A 10,476-nucleotide genomic window follows, 5' to 3' on the forward strand; every position below is an offset into this window, starting at 1 on the left:
CAAACCTATGGCTCTGTGTCACATTTCAAAGTAAATATCTCAAAGTCAACTGCGCTCAACATAACTCTACCCCCAGATACTCCAAAAAAAACGTCAAACATCAACTTAATACACCTGGGGTGAAACTTGCATTGACTACTTGGGGATCAAGATTGCTAAAAATCTAGCACACCTTTATGACAAAAATTTTCCACCCCTCCTCAAAGAAATAGCCTCACTTTTACAAATTTATAATCTACCGGTGCTCTTCTGGTTTGAGAAGATCCTTCTACAAACCTACATGGTCCCCAAAATTCTTCATAAATTACAAATGCTCCCGATATATCTCCCAGAATCCCAAGTCAAGCTTTTCTAGGTTCACATGGAAGCATAAAAGACCGTGTATAGCTCACCGTCTCCTGACAGAGTAGGAGAATAAACTTACCCGATGTGTCCCAATATTATAAGTCAATCCAGCCAATCAGATTGATGGAATTAACTATTTCTTCGCAAAATTGAATCGTAAGTCATTTAGCTCAAGCCTCTTATGGAACATCCCTGCTCAGGGACCTATGGCTCCCATCACAAAAAAAAAATTCAGAAAGTCATCCTCTGATCTCCTTTGGGAGGAGCATGCGAGGTCTGGGATGCCCTTCGAGGGGAGTTTGCCCCACATCCGTCACCTGCTGCCCCTCTGATCTTAATACTGGACTACTTAGGATTAAAACTGGACGATCATTCAAAACAACTGAGGCATAGCAGAGTATTAGAAGAATTTGAAAAAAAAAATTATGCAAGTCCCCTAAAGGGACAAAAAAAATTGTAAAAAAAAAATAATAATAATAAAAACACAACAACCCCACCTTTCTCCCTTTACTTTGTAAAAAATAAAGAATTAAAAATAAAATTACACATATGGTATTGGGTGCTGTGTCCCCCAATGAACAAGACGAAAAAGAGATTTCACGCTAAGTTATTACAAAAATCTCGTTTTCTCGTCTGTATCATTGGGGGACACAGCAAAGACCTTGGGACCTTTTAGTACCCAACGTGGGGGGGGGGGGGGGATATAAGAAGGCGCAGGTGTAAAGCAGCGTATCAGCGCTTAAACTGCTACTAGCGTTAATGGATGCCTAGGCATCCAGCATGCTCAGAGAAGGAGCATGAAGGGGCCTGAGTAAGGGTCCCATCCATTCTCCGGGAGGAAAAAAAGACTCCCGTTAAGGAGCTTCCGACGAGGCACCCGCCGCCCGAGTAATATGAGCCGTAACACGGCCTGCGAGTGTAACTTTCCTGGCACTGTAACCCTGTACTGCCACGAAGCAGAGCCATTGCAAGTAGTCCACCTTGGAAAAGCAGGAATCCACTTGGAGTTGTCAGGATTACCAGCAGTGAGCCAGCGCGACTGAAGAATGCTACCTGAAAGAGTTACTCTTGCGTAGTCAGACCGAGCCCCCTTGCCACCGGAGCATTCCTCGGGACGCAGCACTACAGAGAAAGGTGCCCACCGAATACTTCACTGAAGTGGATCCCAATACCATCGGCAGTGAGAGAATATACAGGTTGATAACGACAGTCTCCTGATGACAACCTTCGGTACAAATAGACATCCAAAACAGAGCTGTGGAGCCATCAGCTCCAAAACTTCAGGCAGTTGGGTGCCTTCCAACAGTCGACCTAGTTGTCGATATACCCCAGGTTGTCAATATCACCTTCACAGTCCTGCCACGAGGAAGCAAGCGGGTCGATTCCAGATGCCAATAAAGAAGTCACTCGTTGCAATTTACAACGGCTTTCCGTGTTGACCAAGGCTGGAAGGCTTGCGGCGTGAAGGTCCCGGTTCAATTATCTTGAAGAAGTCGTATACGCAGCGGACTACCCCCAGAATGTGGGAGGATCCAGGACTGATCTCTGGCCCCAGGATGCATAGCTGAAGCGCAGCATGACCCTGATGCTGGGTAACCCAACAACCCCCGTTCGTGATGGCGACTGATAGCTGAAAAGCGAAAAGAGACCTGCCTGAAGAGATCCTTCAGCTCCGTGATCCTGAGACAATATCCACAGCATCCACTTTCAGCATGAAACCATAGACTTTCGAAAACGTCTATCCTTTGGAATGGTTTCATTGCAACCGCCTGACTCCACTAGGCACCAAAGGATTAGCTGCCTAGCAGCAAGGCTACAAGGGTACACTGGTATGGGACTCTCGCTGGTCCCTTTTAGGAAACAGCAGCAGTAGAGAGGGACGAACCCTAAGAATTTACAGACAGTACCGACATAGACTGTTTCACAGTCTCCTGCAAGCAATACTGCAGGGAGAACAATGCAGGAGGATCGCAGCGTGCTTCTGGATCTGTCCGCCTGAACTCCACTGACCGTGGTAACTTAACTATACGATTCGTCTCACAAGGGAATAGGATGAACTAGTTTTGCTGAGGATCAGCTCCCTAAGGCCTCATGTCCACGGGGAAAATCAGATCCGCTGCAGATTCTACATGTAGAATCTGCAGCGGGTCCCTCCTGCCCCGCGGACATGAGCGCTGAAAATAAGAATTTAAAAGTATTTACCATCCGGCGCGGGCGGAGAAGATCAGCTGTTCCTCACGGCCGGATCTTCATTTTCGGCCGGCGGATGAATTCCTGACGCCGGCGGCACGTCGCCGGCACGTCGCCGACGTACCGCGCGCATGCGCCGGGCACATCCGCCGAGCCGAAGCAAGGAAGATGCGGCCGTGAGGAACAGCTGACCTTCCCCGCCCGCGCCGGATGGTAAATACTTTAAATTCCTATTTTAGGTCTCCCGCGGATCCAGACGGCTTCCATAGGCTTCAATAGAAGCCCGCGGGAGCCGTCCCCGCGGGAGACCCGCACGAAAATGGAGCATGGTCCGGATTTTTCCATGCTCCATTTTTTTTAAAATCCCTTTTATTGACGATCCGCGGGTATTTATCTACCCGCGGGTGGTCAATGCATCCCTATGGGACGCGGATCCGCATGCGGGAGATCCGCTGCGGATCTTAAATCATATTTTGCCCGTGGACATGAGCCCTAAACCTGATCCGCAATTAGAGACTGCTCTGGTTCCAAGTACTCCTTACGGCCACCATCTCTCCGTCGGCAATATAGGAAAAAACCTGATCTGTTCTGCACCCATCAGGGTCAGCAAGAGACTCTGTCTCAACCGGTATCTTGCCTGTAGTCCAGACGACAAGCTACCCACGTCCGTATAGACACGGCTGATAGAACTAGCAGTCCAGGTTCCTAGAAACACAAGATGTCTTGTAGTTCCGAGACTGCCCGAGAGGGAGCGGACTCACAGTGGGTCGGCATGGAAAAGAGCTGACTGGAGGGGCGCCCCATAGACATACCTATAACCCCCATCTCCCTTTCGGAGTTGGGACACAGAAACACCACTAGATGCCAACAAGTCTGGACTGTGTGGAAAAACAAGATGCTCTCTGGCTGCACGTCACTCTCGTCTGTGGGGGGAGCAATATAGTAATAATAATAATCTTTATTTGTATTGCGCCAACATATTCCGCAGCACTTACATAGACAGGGGGAATACAAAGAGACAAAAGTACAAAAGTTACAGAACCATGGTTGCATAGTAATCAGTTGATGGAGACGTAGGGGTGAGGGTCCTGCTCCAACGAGCTTACATACTACTAGTAAAGGGGGGATACAGAAGGTAAAGGGCTGGACATGTGCACAGTATGGCGGGGTGGAGAGTGAGGGATGCTATACACAGACAATGGTCAGACATTTAGCAGTGTGACGGCAGAATCGTTATGACTGCAGGAGCGGTTTATGACGCCTAGCAGGGATTGCAGTCAGTAGGTCAGGGAGCATGTTATCTGGTGGCGTACAGAGGAGTTTGTTTAGGGAATGCGGTATGCCTCCCTGAACAGGTACGTTTTTAGAGCATACTTGAAGTTTTTCGAGTCCTGGATTGCCCGGGTAGCCTTTGATAGTGCGTTCCAGAGGACTGGTGCTGCTTTGGAGAAGTCTTGGAGGCGGGAGTGAGAAGTTCGAATTAGAGGGATGCACAGTCTAGTTTCGTTAGCAGAGCGGAAAGCCCAGGCTGGTTGATGGATTAAGATGAGGGAGGCAATATAGGGGGAAGCTGTGCTGTGGAGGGCTTTGTGGATGAAGGTAGTAAGGTTAAATTGAAATCTGTATTTAACGGGCAGCCAGTGCAGTGACCGGCACAGGGCAGAGGCATCTCAGTAGCGGCTGGACAAGAATATGAGCCTGGCTGCTGCATTCAGGATGGATTGGAGGGGCTAGAGTCTGGTGCAAGGGAGGCCGATCAGCAACGAGTTGCAATAATCAAGCCGAGAGTGGATGAGGGCAACAATAAGCGCTTTTAGCGTGTCCACAGTGAGAAAAGAGCGGATTCTTGTGATGTTCCTGAGGTGCAGTTGACATGTTCGGGCGAGAGATTGGATTTAGGGGGTAAATGAGAGATCGGCGTCGAATATGACCCCAAGGCAGCGGGCATGCTGTCTGGGAGTTATGGTGGCGCCACACACTGAGATAGAGATGTCAGGATGAGGTCGGTTAGTGGAGGGTGGAAACACCAGTAAGTCAGTTTTAGAGAGGTTTAGTTTTAGGAAGAGAGAGGATATGGTGTTAGAGACAGCAGACAGACAGTTGGTGATGTTTTGGAGGAAAGGTGCAGAGATAGCTGGGTGTCGTCAGCATACAGGTGGTATTGGAGGCCAAATCTCCTGATGGTTTGTCCAATAGGGGCTGTGTAGATAGAGAAAAGGAGGGGGCCGAGGACCCAGCCTTGTCCTTTAGGCCGATGGAGCGAAGCATACTGAGTAGGAGTTTGTAGTCGACAGTGTCAAATACTGCGGAGAGGTTGAGGAGGATCAGTAGGGAGTTATTGCCCCCGATTTGGCTGTCAGTAGGTATACTGCTTCAGCCTGCGGCTCTCCTGTAATCGGAGGTCGCCCTAAAGTTGCCTGCAGGGAGCTGCAGGTGGTCATCTCAGGGGGGCTAGCCGTTAGGTAAATGCCCGTTGCACGAGCTTACCCGCTGCAGAGCAGAGATGAGGAGCGATGAGTCCAGAGACTCCCTGTGGAAGAGATCGCATACTGTCGTCCGTAAGACGAGATCTTCTCTGTTGGATGTACATCTCGTATGTAGCGAGAGCGCACTTGGTATGTGACTCTGGCCGTCCCCATGTTATCCTGGATACTGACACTGTGGTATGCCTGGCTGCAGGAAACTGCAGGAAGGGCAACAGGGGAGGAGGTGCTGGGCGCATATGGAGTGGTCAGCATAGCCATGAACAACCGCAGCATACAGGCGAAACGGGCCGTACAGTAGCAATACACACCATTCGGCGTGAGAGCTGCCTCTGGTCACAGCGCTCAGCCAATCAGAGGCAGCCCATTCAGCTGAATACTACTAAAAGGAGTTCAGAAGAGCCGGCTGGATGCGGCTGAGCCAAGGCAGCTGCAAAAAGGTAAGTATAGATTTTTTAACTATTTTTTAGGTCTGTTTTCAGGGAAGGGCTTATATTTGAAGCCCTTTCCCCAAAATTAATACAGTGCTTGCCGGCAGTCCATTGCCATACAGCCGGCTCCATTGAATTCAATGGGAGAGCATCGTTCTCCTCTGTCACAGCTGTGGCAGAGGATAGCAGGCAGCGCTCTTTTTGAGCGTAAAAAAGCCCGTGTGACCAAGTCCTTTGGGCGGATAAACATTGCTAGCAGCATTTTTTTCTGCCATGCCGCTGGTTTCCGTCACATGAATTTTTGAGCGCATCCGTTATGCGCACAAAAAAATCGTGTGAAAAACGCCCGTGTGACTGAGCCCTCAATGTACAAAAATAACAAAACATAAAAAAACTGTATAAACTTGTTATCACCGGAATCGTGCTGACTCAGAGAATAATGTTATCACATGATTTATTCTGCACGCTGATCGCCGTAAAACTGAAAACCAAAAATCAAATGGCAGAATTTCCTTTTTTGTTCCCAATCCCCCCACAAATTTTTTTACAAACGTTATGCAATACATTATATATACCCAAAAATCATGCCATAAAAGAGTTCCCTCCCTTATCACACAGTATGACCCTAATAGTTCTCCCCCCCTTACTTATCACACAGGATGCCTCTTTATCATTCTCCAGTCCACTCCTTACTTGGAATGTAACTGTTGCCACCACCCACCTCTCATCCCACTTTATGGCGCTCCGCCTTCCCTCATGCTACCCTGCTACTGCAGTGTCTGGAGCTGGCAAGGCATCCTCTCTTTTGCTATGGCTGAGTTATGCGAGCGCTGTGCCATGATTGAACCTAACAAGTCATTGCAGAGCGCAGACTAATGAGGAACACAATGAAAGTAAATTCTTTGACTGACTGCACTATGACCAGATCCTTGGCGCGGCGCGGGTACCTTCAGCTGCTTGGTGATAAGACAGTGCTTCATCATCGGCCCGGCTCAGTCTCCCATCTTTGATGTTCTGAGTGGAGGAAATCAAAAAAAGGCAGGAGACTGAGTTGTGATGAGAAGTGGGCGCTATCTATCAACAAGCAGGAGAAGCCGCCCATACTGAGGACCTGATCATAACGTTGAACTATGTGGTCATTGAGTATTAGTATGCGACACCTACTACTACACCACTGTATGACTATATACCGGCTGTACATATATAATTATATACAGAAAATACCTAGGTTACACCAGCATGGTCCATATCGCCTCCCACATACTGCAACCCCGGGCTGTTATCTGTATGGAAGTTGTGACATCTTCAAGTTCTGGGCCTTACTGTCTCACGCTGTAGCTAAGCGCCCGACTTCTCTACTAGTTCCTCCTGCACTGAAAATGCACTGCTGAAGGATGATTCGGGTGCTTAGCAGTAATAGACTGGAGTTGGGTGGTCGAATGCTGGGGGGGGGGCGGGGGGGGGGGCTTTCCCCTCGGTGCTGCGCTACAGTGGCAAGGAACATAAAAGGCTTGAAAAAGACATGTAGTCGAAACGTTGCCGGATGATAATAACCTAGCACATTGTACATGAGACGAGCGACCGACAGCCATCACAGTGAGGACAGTAATAGGAGCAATCATCGCTTAGTGAATGGTGGCCGAGTGGGAGGGGACCACTCCGATCCATCTGCCTCCATCTACAGTATACAGGCGGTTGTTCATAGATGAAAGACTGCCTGTTCACATGGCCAATGCAGCGGCAGACCAACAATGATTTCTTGGCCTGCATGAAAGATAAATCAGTGATTTATGGCTGATTGGTCTTTCACTGCACAATTATACTGCAAACTGCTTGATCTAATGAGCAGTTAGCAGGATTATGATGCCATGTAAAAGGGCCTTTAGTTGACTGAAGATAACAGACATTAAGGCTGGTTTCACACAGGCGACAAAATCATGCGGGATATGTGTGGTACAAGACGCAGAAATATGAACTCCATTCATTTGAATGGGGGAATACACATGAGCGATGTTTTCCTGCATAGCACCGCGATGAGATGCTATGAGAGAAACACATCGCAGCATGTTCTATCTTCCTGCTATATCTCCCTCTGCTTGCAATGGGGGTGATGGCAGCAGCGCCGGCTTCATTGAGATCAATAGGACAACTCTGAAGTGGCAGGGAATCCCTTCATCCTTGTGGGGAAATCCCTTTAAGCACGTTGGGGGTGAAGGGATTACCCGCGAGGATGAAGGAATCCCCTGCTGCTACTATGACAGAGGATTGCAGAGTTCTCTCTCCCATTGCTTTATAATGGGGCAGGCGCTGCTGCCGCACCTAGGATGCAGTTTCGGAGCAGCCACGCTGCGGACTTACTTCAGATGTGTAAAATTTAGCCATTAGTAATTTTGCTATATATGTACACTGTGTCCTTTGTCAGTTACCCCTTAGGAAGCCCTCCCAATGTGAGCTGGTGATATACGAGGGGTTTCTCTACCTCTATCCCCCTTCTTTGACTACTTCTATTGCAGACATTGCTTCTCCGTAGATTCTATAGACTTTTTGCTGATATGTCCTCTGGCATTGTGCACTGCTGCTAGTTTTGTGGTTCTCTCTCCCCCTCTTGATGATATATGATGTTATACATAAAATATATAGTATGTTAGGCTGAATGAAGACCATGTCCCTCTAGTTCAGTCTGTTTCATCCCCCCCCCCTCCCTTTTGGTCAAAAAAGGCAAAAAAAAAAACCAGCCATTTAGCTCACTTAGAGGAAAAAATGTCCTTCCTGACTCCATGAATTATCGTTTCCGTAAGTGGACATATATAAAGATATACTGGAGGGGTTTGTGGCTTCTTCTGCATCTGGTACTGATGATATACTGATACAATTGCAGCTATCATACATCCAGATTGCGGATGTGGACACCCAGAACGTGTGTGCGCCAACTACAAGAAGATCTATTGAGGCACCTTGTAAAGAGACATTATCATTAATCACCATATCTATACAAGAGTCCCGGCCTGGATTTCAGGTATCCCCATGTCATATGGGGGAAATGGCGACATAACAGGAAATCTGCCAAACAAGGACAGCACCGCAAAGCGGATTATTACAGGTGTTCATCTCTATGAGAAGCTTAATATGGTGGACGGATTGAAGTTTTTGTACAATGAAATGATGTTGTAGAAAATAATAGTAAATGGCAGAAAGAAAGACAACCTGTATGTATGTGAATGTCGCCCCCAAATATCACCCCCCACCAAGTCCTAGACGGCTTCAGCACACGGATATGACGAGCTCCCATTTTACTAATAAAGATTGTCATTAGTTTGAGGAAAACAGTGATAATATTCCTGTAAATGTCCTTCCTCCCATCTCAGGACCGGCGGACATACGCTTTCAAACTTATCATGGTTGGCTGTGATTGGTCAGTTACTGATCACATGACTGCTGCCATGGTTACAGTCAGGGCAATTGTGTTGTCACGGCAGTGGGCAGTTGAGAGTGTTGGAGACTGGCGATGGAGAAGGAGGCGATGTCTGCTGGACCAGGGCAGAGCGATTTTATGGAGCAAATTCGGAGGGAGAAAGGAGAGAAAAGACCAAGACGTGTCTTGGACTCAGAGATGGCTTCAACCAAAGGCCAAAGGAGGAAGAAGAGGAAGACAACATCAAGGGCCATGAAGTCCATCGTTCCACCGACTGATTCGGTGAAGAAAGGCCTCAGAGGGAAGCAGAAACCCAAGAAGAGGCATCTGGATTCTTCAGAGGAAGAAAAGGATCCACCTGTAAAGATACAGAAAGAAGACCCGGGAGGCTCAGGTACCGCTGGAGGTCTGGGAAGCGTTCACATGTGGCAGATATTGGTGCAGATGCGCTACAAAATATGTGTCCAAATCCATGTAAACGGTACAGATTGTGAGGCGGATTTTGGCATGAGGTTTGACACAGATTTTGGTGTGGTTTTCGGCACCAAATCTGCTGGTTGTGAACGCACCCTCAGGGTCCCACACACTGTACCCGCCATGTCTGAGGATTTATATGTTGTCTGCCAGGGAGAAAGAGGGGAAAGTGATACAAATGTTACATTGTATTATACTGTATTTATGTACATTGTATTATACTGTATTTATGTACATTGTATTATACTGTATTTATGTACACTGTATTATACTGTATTTATGTACATTGTATTATACTGTATTTATGTACACTGTATTATACTGTATTTATGTACATTGTATTATACTGTATTTATGTACACTGTATTATACTGTATTTATGTACATTGCATTATACTGTATTTATGTACACTGTATTATACTGTATTTATGTACATTGTATTATACTGTATTTATGTACATTGTATTATACTGTATTTATGTACACTGTATTATACTGTATTTATGTACACTGTATTATACTGTATTTATGTACACTGTATTATGGAAAATACCAGATATTACTGTGATTTATTAATCTGCTTCTGAAATGTACAGTTTTTGGTTAGTTGTCTTCTTCCAGTTCATGTTTAGATGACGTGTTTTTATGGTGTGTTCACACGTTGCGGATTAGCTGCGGATTTTCTTGCAGATCTGCCGCAGAATTCACCCATGCGATTTGAAGGCAATTAAAAGGATGAAATCTGCTGCAGATCCACACAGAAATCTGTGACAAAATCTTCACCAAATCAGCGACTTGTGAACGCAGCCTTACTGTGGGTATAAGGAAATGTGTATATCCATCCGTTGCTCCCCAACAGAGGTGATCACAGCGCCATCGCCGCCCGCCCACTGTGCTACTGGATACAACATGACAGCCACAGAGATTAGTGGAGTTTACAGACAAGTGATGACCCCGCTGTAAGTGCGGCAGAGGTCTGTGAATACCTCCACTAAGGAGCAATAGCAGAATACAGGCGGCCATTCGCCAAAACAACTACATGAACTCAAAAGACTGTAAAAATGAGAAAATGCGTCATTACTATAAATACAATATTTGTAAGGCTTTTCTTATTTTAGTATTCTCCTACAGATAGGAGTA

The sequence above is a fragment of the Eleutherodactylus coqui genome, chromosome 11 (assembly GCF_035609145.1).
Source record: "Eleutherodactylus coqui strain aEleCoq1 chromosome 11, aEleCoq1.hap1, whole genome shotgun sequence".
Classification (NCBI taxonomy): Eukaryota; Metazoa; Chordata; class Amphibia; order Anura; family Eleutherodactylidae; genus Eleutherodactylus; species Eleutherodactylus coqui.